The following is an 11,921-nucleotide window of genomic DNA, read 5'->3' on the forward strand; positions in this document are numbered from 1 at the left end:
GGACCGATTCTACGTATAAGACAACTAAGACTTAGGATTTAGATTGTACTTTGACATAGCCTAGTCTAGACTCGGATTTATTTAATTTTTATTCGAACATTATTTTTCCTTGAAAACTTTATTCGAACATCATTTTTTGAATACTTTGCCCATGTGACATTCAAGGTCATTTAATCAGCGTGCTCGGTTTAGTGCCGAACATAGTCGTCATAGGAGGCCTAATGACGATACAAGGAGTTGTTTATTTTATAAGTCGTTCTTAGAATCGAGTGCCTTTTTCATACGTCCTCGTAGCAAATTTGTTACGAATTTTTTTTATTGCTACGTATACTTTATGCGCGGGTACCGAGGCTGCTGTGCCTGACCAAAAGGCCAGGCAGCAACTTCAGCGCCCAGCAGGGGTGTTCAAAATGATTGGCGCCCAGCCAGGGGCGCTGAAAATGTTTCCCTGACTGGTACTCGTATTCTGTTCGTCTATCCTTTTTTCGTACATACGACTTAATTTTGCGTGCTTGCCTAAGAACGCCCTTTACGCGTTGTTCAACGTTGTGGAATCCGTTACAGGCTGTCCTGGGTGTCGCTTATTTTTGTGGCGATTGCCCAGGACTGCGGAACACGTATTTTGGTATAACTCTTTGGCCAATTGGTGTTTATGAATGTTTGGGCAATTTTTAGGGTCGTTGGTTTTCTAGTATTATTTGTCACACACAATCACATAATTCGCTACACACAACTAATATTACAACATGAAGCAAAATAATATGTCACGTAGTTTATGATAGGCTTCTATGGGTAATATTTGCGCCGGCTTGGTACCTCTTCTATCGTCGATCCAACACATGCCCCGGTTGGGGAAGTGCATTCACGAGCGAATTTCGTCCCAGGAGGCCAATCACGATGTAAGCCAAGGGGGCATGCACCAATGAGAGGGACCTAGTGGGCTAGCGATTTGGTTTGGGATAGGTGTACTACTAGCGAAAGTGCCGAGTGGACAACATTCGAAGCATATGCACCCCCCGGGTGGCGATGGGTATCCTTATTCCCAACTCCCGAGATGAAACATGCCAAGGGAGCCAAGATTCGTTATGCGGTTCTGTCCGTTCACATTAATTTGCTGATTTTCAGGTCGTCCCAACTTGATAGGGAAATAAACGCGGGGTAGGATAGTTTCACCCTTCGGCTATTTTGATTACCTACGAGCACGAGTATTTCATTAACGTCCCCAATGGAGTCGCCACGGTGAGGGGGGTCGAAAAAGCACGAGGCTAATGCGTGACCTCGTCCCTCGTGGGCGTGACGTTGTCAGATCAAGTGTAATTGGATTTCCTGTGAGTTTACACCCAATCGACTAGTAATATAGGAGTCGCCATTCAGTTTTTAACGACAATGAGAAAAACTGACAAAACTTAGTTATCGTGACATAAAGGGAGTGCAATTATGTTCGACCACGACGGCCAAAGGTTTCCTTGTGATCCCTGGTGTGGGGATCGCTCAACGTACACCCGCAGGGCAGAGATTGAGAGTTCGGGGGACTGTAACTACCGAGAGGAGTGCTCATCGATAATACTCCAGAGGCAGGTTATCCTTACTAGCTCAGCATAAATAATTGAAGGGACATGCGTTAAACTATTAAACTATTCTGAATTGATTTTAGCAATATGCAACACATAACACTAAATCGATCGTGATTATCTTATTTAGATTGATTTAAGGTACCTAGCATGATAATTCAATTGTCCAAGGTATTATCTTATTAGGCGTGATAGATCAATCAAATTAATAGTTTGACAATTTTGTAAAAGAGTGATGAAAGCCATTAAATCATATGAGGGACACATTACAACGCACCCTTGAGAGGTGCGTTGTGGTTCTCAGAAAACTAACCACTTGGCTTTGCTATTTCTCCTTTTATTTAACGAATCTCGGGTTTCTAAGCAATGTTCCAGTATTTAGGTTTAATTCATCAAGCTACAAGGGGCAGGACGCGTTCTGTTCGACTTTTGGGTCGATTGCAACAGAACGCCGGATCAATTTCGCAGCGTGAGGCTTAGGCTTAAGGCTAGAGTCAATACTCAGGTTATGGAATTGTGTGTTATTTTCACGTCGGTTTTAGGCTGTATTTATAGGAAAAGGGTGTGTGGAAAGATAGATTTTAAGATGCGAATCCAAAAAGAATCCGGAGATAAAACGGCCCCAGGCACTTTCAGCGCCCGGCGCCAGATCCAGGCGTTGAAAATGGGATCTGGGCCGAGTTCTTTGTCAGATTTGGGCTCTTAGAACACGGAGCTTTTGAGATTTTTCCGAGTCTTTTAGTGCGTATTAACTTATGACGGAATGCGTCTGGGCCCGTTATGAACTCTTGGTTCGTTAGGAATTTAATTAATACGTAACTCTTATTTTCGAATTATACCAGGAATGCAAATTCTATCTATTTTAGGATTTATGTTGGAGTGCAACACCTAATTCTGACAAGTTTCTATATTTTATGACTTTGCCACTTTTAACAACTACCTTTTATGGCGGTTACTATTCTTAGCAGGTTTCTATAAATAGCAGTTTTGGCTGAAATGAAAGGGTGATTAGGATTCGTTATTTTATAGGAGATGCGTTGCCTAGTGGAGATTTATGTTCTCATCATCGAACCTTCCCTTTCGGGAATGGGGACAAAAGTAGGTGTCTACATTGTGTGATGTACACAATTCATTTCTACAAGTCCAATTGAGGAAGGTGTTTCGTTTTCCAATTGCCATATTTCGATTTGCAATGATTGCTAGATTTATCCAAAAATAGTTCAAGCATTCCGACTTGGTGAAAAAGATTTCAACATTATCAACGCCGTGAAGTTGTTTACAATATTTAACCACCAATCTAGCTTCTCTTTTGTATGTGTATACAATATCATCTTTGTATGTTTTGAAAACATGTTTGCAACCAATGGGAGTGAACCCTTTATGCAAATCAATGTTGTATGTTTAGAAAACATGTTTGCAACTAATGGGAGTGAACCCTTTATGAAAATCAAGCAAATCATAGATTTGATTCTTTAAGATGAGGGTACTTTGGATGAAATGGCCTCAAACCATTTTGTATGGCCTCAAACCATACTTATGTTTTTTATGGCCTCAAACCATACTTGGGAATTTTTAATTCACCGTAGCTAACCTGTAAGTCATATGTTTTTGAAGCACTTTCCAAAGTCTTCATAGTTTTCATTCCTCAAGATGTCTATGTATTTATCTTGGTTGAATTCTATTCCTTATACGATTTACCTAGGTATTGAACATCAAACGTTAGTGTCTATAAAGACATTACTCAAGTCCTTTGATTATTAGGATTCTCTTGAAGCACTTCCAAAGTCTTCCTGAAGCTCTTCCAAAGGCTTCTAAGTACGGAGCCTTTCCAAAGACTCCTAAGTATCGTACATTTGTTTGTTTCTTGACTCGAAGTTCTTTTGAGGTCACTTCGAGGTCATTTTTCTCCCACTTGCCTTTTTGGAAATATGATGGTTTCCTAAAAGACATTATCTAGAGGAACAACCATATGTTCTCAGATTTGTGGTGGAATCAATACCTTTTGTTTCTATGAGTCGCTCATAAAGAAACATATATCTATTCTTGAGTTTGTTTGATGTAAACACTAACTCCCACTGGGTTTGACAACCCTAGATATATATATTGACAAGATGTATTGACCCGAAGTTCAATCCTTATGACATCTTATCCTTAGCTTTGACAACTTTTTTTAGTGTGATAGTCACTTGAGAGTATCATTTAGAAACTATATAGGAAAATAGTCGTGATTATCGTTAATCGAATATATTCCGATTTCTCCATTTGGACATACCATATTCTTATGGAGCTTCGATTGTCATATTTCCATATAAACAATCTAGATAATCTTTCTTGGCTCATGCAAACATAACCTTGACCCAGCCTAGATGTTCAAAAATTCTTGCCAAGTTGATTTTATACCCTTTTGTGAATCACATTGAAGCATTTCACATATTTCACGTTGAGTAAATATAGCCATATTTTCTCAAATTCATGTGAAATAGGTAAGTCATAAAATCCATCTTTGGCCCATGAACTTTATTGTTTAGAAACTTCTAACAATAGTCCATTTCTATGTCATGTTCAACAAGCAAGACCCACGTGTCTTAAATTAACCAACTTTCAGAAATCCATGCCATGGAATCTTTGAATGTTGTCTTGTTGATATGGTCGTATGACATTGCCAAAGATATGTGAAACACAAATCAAAATGTTTGATTTGAACCTTCTGAAGTTTGAGTGTGAAGAGATTCGTTTGTTTATTAATCAATCATATGACTCAACCCTTAAATGACCATTTCATTCAAATAAACACTCAGCGAATGTTTTCGTTTACTTTGAATGTGAGTCTTTCCGTTGTCCAAACAGAAATTGATTATGATGATTAATGGAATATAATACCATTAAGTTCCATCCTTTAGAAGGACTTTAAAACAAACATGATGACCCTACAATTAATGTAGCACAACTTTGCTTCATTTCCCACTTGTAGGTCAATAACCAGACTTAGCTCCCAGAATTTGAGTTCTTAACAAGAGTTAGAACCTCAAGCGGTAATCTAATACCACGGGAGTTTATTTGCTAAGTCGTTTCTCTTTAACATAAACCTCAAGGTAGAAATAGAATATCTAAATACATTTCTTTTGTTCCCCTTTCCTATCCTTTCTAGCACGTTTTCTTATAGTCCAAAAGATTTTACTCTTTGCTTGATCTTCTTACTTTGTTATGCTTACAAAGTCCCTTTCTTTTATTCATATTGAATGACAACATCCAATGAGTCTAATTTATTATCGAATCAAAAGAAAATTGGTTGTTAACCATTGGTTATACATGAGTCTTTAACTCAATACTTCATTATTCCAAAACTACCCAGTATTCTGAATATATGAGGTCCAATTGGTCTACCATTCAAATTTTAGTTTGAAACAACCATGAAGATCACTATAAGAAAATAGCATTCAAGATACGCTCTCACTCTCCTTTTCTTTGAGAATCGCTCTCAAAATTAGTTACCAATCGTTCGAGGAAATATCGCAGTTCTATTGTCCGAACGCAATAAAGTTGAAGATTTACGATTCTACAAAATGAACTAGAAAAGAAAACATTTATCATACTTTAATGACTTGAAATAAAAGCATTCATGCAATCATCAAAGCTATTAAACATTTCATTCATGCAAAAATAAAACATGGTCCAAAATGAATGAAACGATTCCAAGACCCTAAAAGTCCTAAATCCTTAAGCAGCTTTGGCATGTCTTAAGTATTTTAAGATTCAAGGTAAGCAAAACCTATTTCTAGTAATCTCCAAATTACTCTTGGTTAATAAATTAATACCATAATTTATCCCATTGCCACAACATAATGCCATTGTTGTTTGAGTTGAAACCACAATCAACGTGCTCCTTTGGGACGCCTTACCATATAAGTCAACTAATATAGCACCTCGCTTTGGCGTAAACCTACTACGTTAGATCCTCAGATTTTTGTAAGTGCTTGATTCGAAAGGCAACTTTTGAACTCAATATTACTTGGGACCTAGTTGTTTCTATGTTGGTTCGATTATTTAGTGAACTAAATCTAATCGAGCATACAAACAACGCATTCATGCATAATATACATTCATTCAATATATAAAAGCATAAATAAATTTGGTGAACTAGTATGGCCCAAAACTCTTGTCTTGAAGCATCCAATCTTCTTCACCATCTTGTTAGCTTGGCATCGTCTTGAATCTTCATTCAATGCTAACTTAAAGTTCTAAACTAGAAATACATGAAATAATAAAATTACATCAAAATTTCAATGGTTCGCAGACCATATTTTAAAACTTTACATTCAAAGATAAAACGGTTCGCAGACCGTATTTAACTATCCTAGATTGGCCATACTAGTCACTTGGAGTACCTGCATTACATAAAATATATATTCTATGCATTCACCCATTCGTATCCTAAAACGAATGGCCCATATAATTATGCAAATATTTACGTGAATTATTTAAAATTCACGTTCACATAAACGCGTCCTAAAAGATTAATCAATTTCCAAATTATTAGTCCTTAGAATTTATTCTAATTAAAATTTAATTTAATTAAACTAAAGCGACCTACGAAAATAATTAAAATAATTATTTCATTTTAATTTCATTAAGCGGCTCCCACTCAAACCAATAATTATTCTGGATAATTAATTATTTAAATATTAAATTAAACTCACGGCCGGGCCCAAGTTAAATAAAATAATTATTAATTATCCCGTTAGCCAATTTAATGCAAACATAAATTTTCAATCCCAACCAAACAAAATACCCAAAAAAATTGCATTGCGGGCTAGGATTGCGCCCAACCCAGCATTGCTCGTGTTGTGTGGCCTACGAGGCACCCGAGCATTGCGCCCATGCCCCTGCAAGTCCCGCGCACAATCCCCGCAGCCTTGCGCTGCTGTGGCACTGTTGCTTGTTGTGTGTTGCTCGACGTTGCGCGCAAGCCAAGGCAACCTTGCCCCTTGCTTGCTCGCAGCTCGCAAGCCAAGGCTTGACTGCCTTGCTCGCTCTATTCCTCGCCCAGCGCGCGCGGCACGTAGCTTGCTTGCTGCTGCCCGCGTTGCCGTGGCTCGGCAGTGGTGAGGTAGCCCGCATGGCTACGACGAGCCACACGTCCACACACACACCTCGTGTTCGTGCCTTTGGTTCGTGCAAACGAACCAACTAATTAAAAAAAATTAATTTCACGAACATATTTGCTTTTAGTTATTTTTCACAAAATTAACGATTTTTATTTTCGAAAAATAACGACTTTACGATTTAATTAATCTAGGCTAAATTTATTCAAATTTTAAGAATGAACAATTTCAACCAAAAATTTAAACTTTTAAATAATCAAATCTAAAACTTTAAATCGTTCTAAACATTTAAATTTCATTAGGGTTTATACAAAATGGCCGAAATTTTACCATAATTTTAAAATATACCCATCAGCATTGTGTCAAAATTTCAATCAATTCCGAGTAGTTTAGATCGACCAATTAATTGAAATTTTTTCCGAGTTTGTTAATTTTAATTCGTAAATTAACAAAAACGCCCAAAAACACATACTGCGAGGCCTGTTTTTGCAATTCCGTTCGCATGAAATGATCTTAGAAAATCGTTTTCAATCACATTAGGGTCAGAAAAGTCGAAAATACGAAACTTTTTGAATTCAGAACTTATTATACGATTCATCCAATAATCCATAATAATTCGAAAAATTCAATAAAAAATTCAAAAAATTCGACAACAGCAAAAACAATAAATCATGCTAAAAAATTATTTGAATACATAAGGCTCATGATACCACTGTTGGGGAATACAGTTAAACATACATAACATGTGCGGAACATCCCCAAAGCCAGGAAACATGTATAAAGCACAAATTAAGCATACTCACATTTGAAGCGTGTTTTCCCGAGTATAGTATCAACGAACACGAACAAAGAACTCCAATTGTCGTTTCTCTATTTGGTTCACTCGACACGTTCAGATCCGTTTTGATAATTGTAGCTTAGTCAACGTTCAAGAGTGTTTGCTTTTTCAGGAAGAACAATTTTGAGTAGAGAGCAAAACTGAACTACGTAATTTAGAATTAGGTTTAGGTTACTGGAAAAACTAATTGTGTTGTAGAAAAATATAACCTAAATTATATTTAAGTGTAACCGGCCAAGACACAAGACCTTGACCGGCCACACACCACACACGCACGCACAGCCAATGCGCATAACACACACCGCAGACGGAAGCCCACACCGCAGCCGAGCAGCATGGGTCGTGGGCCTTTGCTTGCTCGCTGCTGTGTTGCTGTGCTTTGTGCGCGCTGCCGTGGCCCTTGCGGGCTGGCTTTCTTGCTGCGTTGCGAGCTCGCTGGCTCGTTGGGCCTTGCGCGCATTTGTGCTTGGCTCGACGGGCCGACAGCTCCGATGAGGCTCGTATTCGCGACGAACGCCTTACGGCTATTATTCATCGTATCGTACACGACAAATCACCGTCGTACGATAAGATTATTCGTTTCGCCCAGCTTACGAATATTCGCGATACGATATACGATTCCGATGCAAGGTCGTATCGTATAATACGCTTTTCCAAACTAATTCCCCAAAAGCTATTAAATGAATTTCCGATTCATTTAATCCGATGATCTGTTACATGTCATTGGTGTGACCTTATAGGTTCAGTCAAGAGTAAGCTGTGAGCCTAATGTAGATTAGAACTCACTGATCGGATGTATTGCTCCAGCTAGCTGTTCCGATCACTTGATCTTACTGAATTAATTGTTCGCAATTAATCTGAACCTTGGTATTAGACTTAATGCACCTTGGGTGAAGGACATATTTCCTTAAAAAACAGCAAGTGAAACCCTAATTACTACAGAATCTACTTTAAATTACTCCCAATTTAGCAAAAATTGTTTCATTAAAAATATTAAAAACCATTTTCAAGAACATGCAAGCTTCAATTCGAATTAAAAATTGGAAAGTAAAAACGGACGAAACCCTAATCCCAAATTAAATTGTTAAATTATGCAAAATCAAGCCACAATTCTATAAATTAACATATAAAACACCATTATCAAGATAATGCATGCACCAATTTTGGGAAAAACTTTCTTAACAAAAATGCCCTAAATTTAACAATCAACAAGTACCAACATTTATTGAAAAACCCGACAAAGAGAATGAAAGTACCTTCGTCCCATCTGGAGATTCTTGGCCTCTTGATAGGCGGACCTCCCCATCTGGTAGCAGCAGATCTCTTTGATGACGATTAAGCAGCCATTTTTTCAGAAAAAAACTCAGAGCAATAACTTCAACTTCTCTTGTGTTTAAGTGAGTAAATTGGAAAAAGACAAGTGAGTGTGAAAATGTGGGTGGAGGGGGGGGGGGGGGGGGGGCATATAAATAGGGAAGTGAAAGGGGGGGGGAATAGGGTTAGAAACAGTAAAAAAAAGAACCGCAAAAAAGGGTTATGGAAGAAACCAGAAAAATGAGGGAAGTTGGAAAGGTTTACACGTGTAAATGGAGTAAAAAGGAAGTTGGAAAGGCTAAGTAAGTGGAAAAGGCTAACTTTGAATCAAAATCAGGTGCTTTCAATCATTAATCCACGTGTAAATTAATTAACCTTTTTTTAAAGTACTTTTATTATACTCAATTTAACGCCCGTTAGTAACGGAACCAAAAAAACAGCGGTTTCCATCCATTTTGAGGGACTAAACTGTGTTTTTTTTTTTTTAAAGTTCAGGGACCTTCAGTATACTTTACTCATTGAGGTACTAATTGCACTTTTAGTATTCCCTATAAAATAAACCATTATATCCTTGGTAAGTGAAAAAAACTAATTACTCTAGCATATGCACTGTAAAAGTCAGAAACACAAACAAGGAAAGATTCAAATTTTGAGGAAATGTGCCCATAAAGCTCTCATTTATTCGGAAAACACAGTAAACATAATCTTTGAATTGAATTGTTTTTGTCAATTAAACTTTTTGTAAATTCTATTGTTATTAAAGTTGTTCATGTTTATGCATGTAATTTCAAATATTCTATTGATTAGAGTAACTGATTATATACTTGGGCAATTGTTCGGTGCATCAGGGGAGTTTTATCATTGATTTATAACTGTTAGGCTTCATCGTTACATAGGTGGAAAACAGATCTTCAGTTTGGCTCACTCTGTGGCTATTTAACTTATGATGGAAGTAGTTCAACTTTGTTGGGTCGATTTTGAGTCATCCAATTTCAGATTCGCTTTGGGTATGGGTGTGTAGATGATAATCTGATATAAGTTGAATGTATTTAAATTAAGAGGAGTCATTGTGCTTCCTTAATACTTCCTCCGATTTTTAATACTTGCAACGTTGGTAACTTTCACGCATGCTTATGCAAAACTTTGATCATTAATATCTATAATTCTCTTTAAGCAAAAATTATAAAAAGTTAATATTTTGAAAATACTAATTGAGATAAATCTAACAAGATCCTACATGATTATGTTTTATCTTACGTATAAATCACCAATAATAGTCAAAATAGAATAAGTGAATAGTGTGAAATACACAAACGTTGCGAGTATTAAAAATCGGAGGAAGTATATGATTTGAAAGAAACTAGCAATTTTGTTCACAAGTCGGTGAGTTTACTCTAACTCTATACTATACACTTTACCATCTCTTATATATTTGCTTTAGGTGAAGTAGAGTTTCCTAAAGCTTTCTCTCCTCTTGGCTGCTGCCTGCTGATAATTGAAAATGTTATTTGTCAAAACATCGCAAAACAATAATTGTAATGCTAATTAAAAGCACGGGAGTTTGTTTTACACTTTCACTTGTGGCATTATAATATTAGCTACGATCTGTATTCACAAGATTTGACCTGTAAAAAGTACTCTTTTGTCATTGTGGACCGTCTTTTGGTTCCAAAGTTAAGGTGAACCTAAATAAGCTCTTGGATACATGAATGCTTATAATGCATATAAAATGAGATTAAAATACTTTTTTGGAAGCAAATGGCAAGTTATTTCCTTAAATTTACTATTATGTCTGTAAATGTAGAGATATTGGCCTTGAATTGGCTTTGTAAGATGTTTCAAATGTTGATATATTTTCCCCATTCTCGCCTTTTGAAGTTATGAGTTATGCGGCATGTGAGTGGCTTAACATTATTCGTCCTTGGAGTTTTCTTAATTAATCCAATTCGACGTTTCAGTCTTTTCATGTCGTTGATTAATGTATTGTGGGTTCTATTATTTTGGAGAGGATTAAGAAGTTTATTTAAATTTTAAATGTTCCTTTGCTCTTAATGTGAATTATGTTTTTCCTTACAGAAATTTTAAGACTGGGAGAATATTCCGTATTTAATGAATTAATGCCAAATTGAAGCCGCTGATCTCGTCACCGTTATGATGATATTATTGACTTTCGGCAACAATTTCAACATTGTTCTTGTAGTTTTGGGCGTGGGATTGTGTGGTGTTGTAATTGTATGTGAGGGTTTGGAATGTGATTATGTTTTGTTGTTCGTATATACGAAGTATGATATAATTTTTAATTTTTCTCTTCAAACATTTTCATGTACTCCAATTCCGTCAATTTAAAGCACAGGAATCATGAAACTTTGTATTTTTTTTGTTGATTTGATCTTGATTTTTCATTATGCTAAATAGAGGTGCAATACGACTGACAAATAAGCATTTTAGGTTCTATAACATTACAGTTAATTAAAAGGATAACAAAGAATAATGGTGAAACACATACCTCCATGGTTCTTTTTAACCGCAAATTACAAATTAAATAAATTACCTAATTTAGCTTTCATTTTTACTTTCGCACACATCTTGTGCATATAAGACTAGTTATGTGTAAGGTGTTCTATTTTATTCTTTACATTAAGAATTCTTTCATTTATATAGCAATTTGTGTGTTTTACCTTGATTGATTCAAAAAATAAATAAAGCAATTTTATTGCTTGTTAATTAGTTAGTGGATTGAACTCCTATTTTGTTTAAATTTTTTAATAAAGAATAAAAGTTTTTCACATTATACAACAATAGCAATAAATGGATTTTAGGTAACGTGAAAATATGATTAATGAATAAAGTAATTTGCATTTTTTTGAAAATAATAAATAATAAATAATAAATAATAAATATAAAAAATAAATAATAAATCATAAATAATAAATGATAAATGATAAAGGATAAATGATAAATAATAAATGATAAATGATAAATGATAAATGATAAATAATAATAAATGATAAATAAAAAATAAAAAATAAAAAATAATAAAAAATAAAAAGTAATAAAAAATAAAAAATAAAAAATAAAAATAAAAACAATAAATAA

Source organism: Spinacia oleracea, chromosome 4 (genome assembly GCF_020520425.1).
Source record: "Spinacia oleracea cultivar Varoflay chromosome 4, BTI_SOV_V1, whole genome shotgun sequence".
Lineage (NCBI taxonomy): Eukaryota > Viridiplantae > Streptophyta > Magnoliopsida > Caryophyllales > Amaranthaceae > Spinacia > Spinacia oleracea.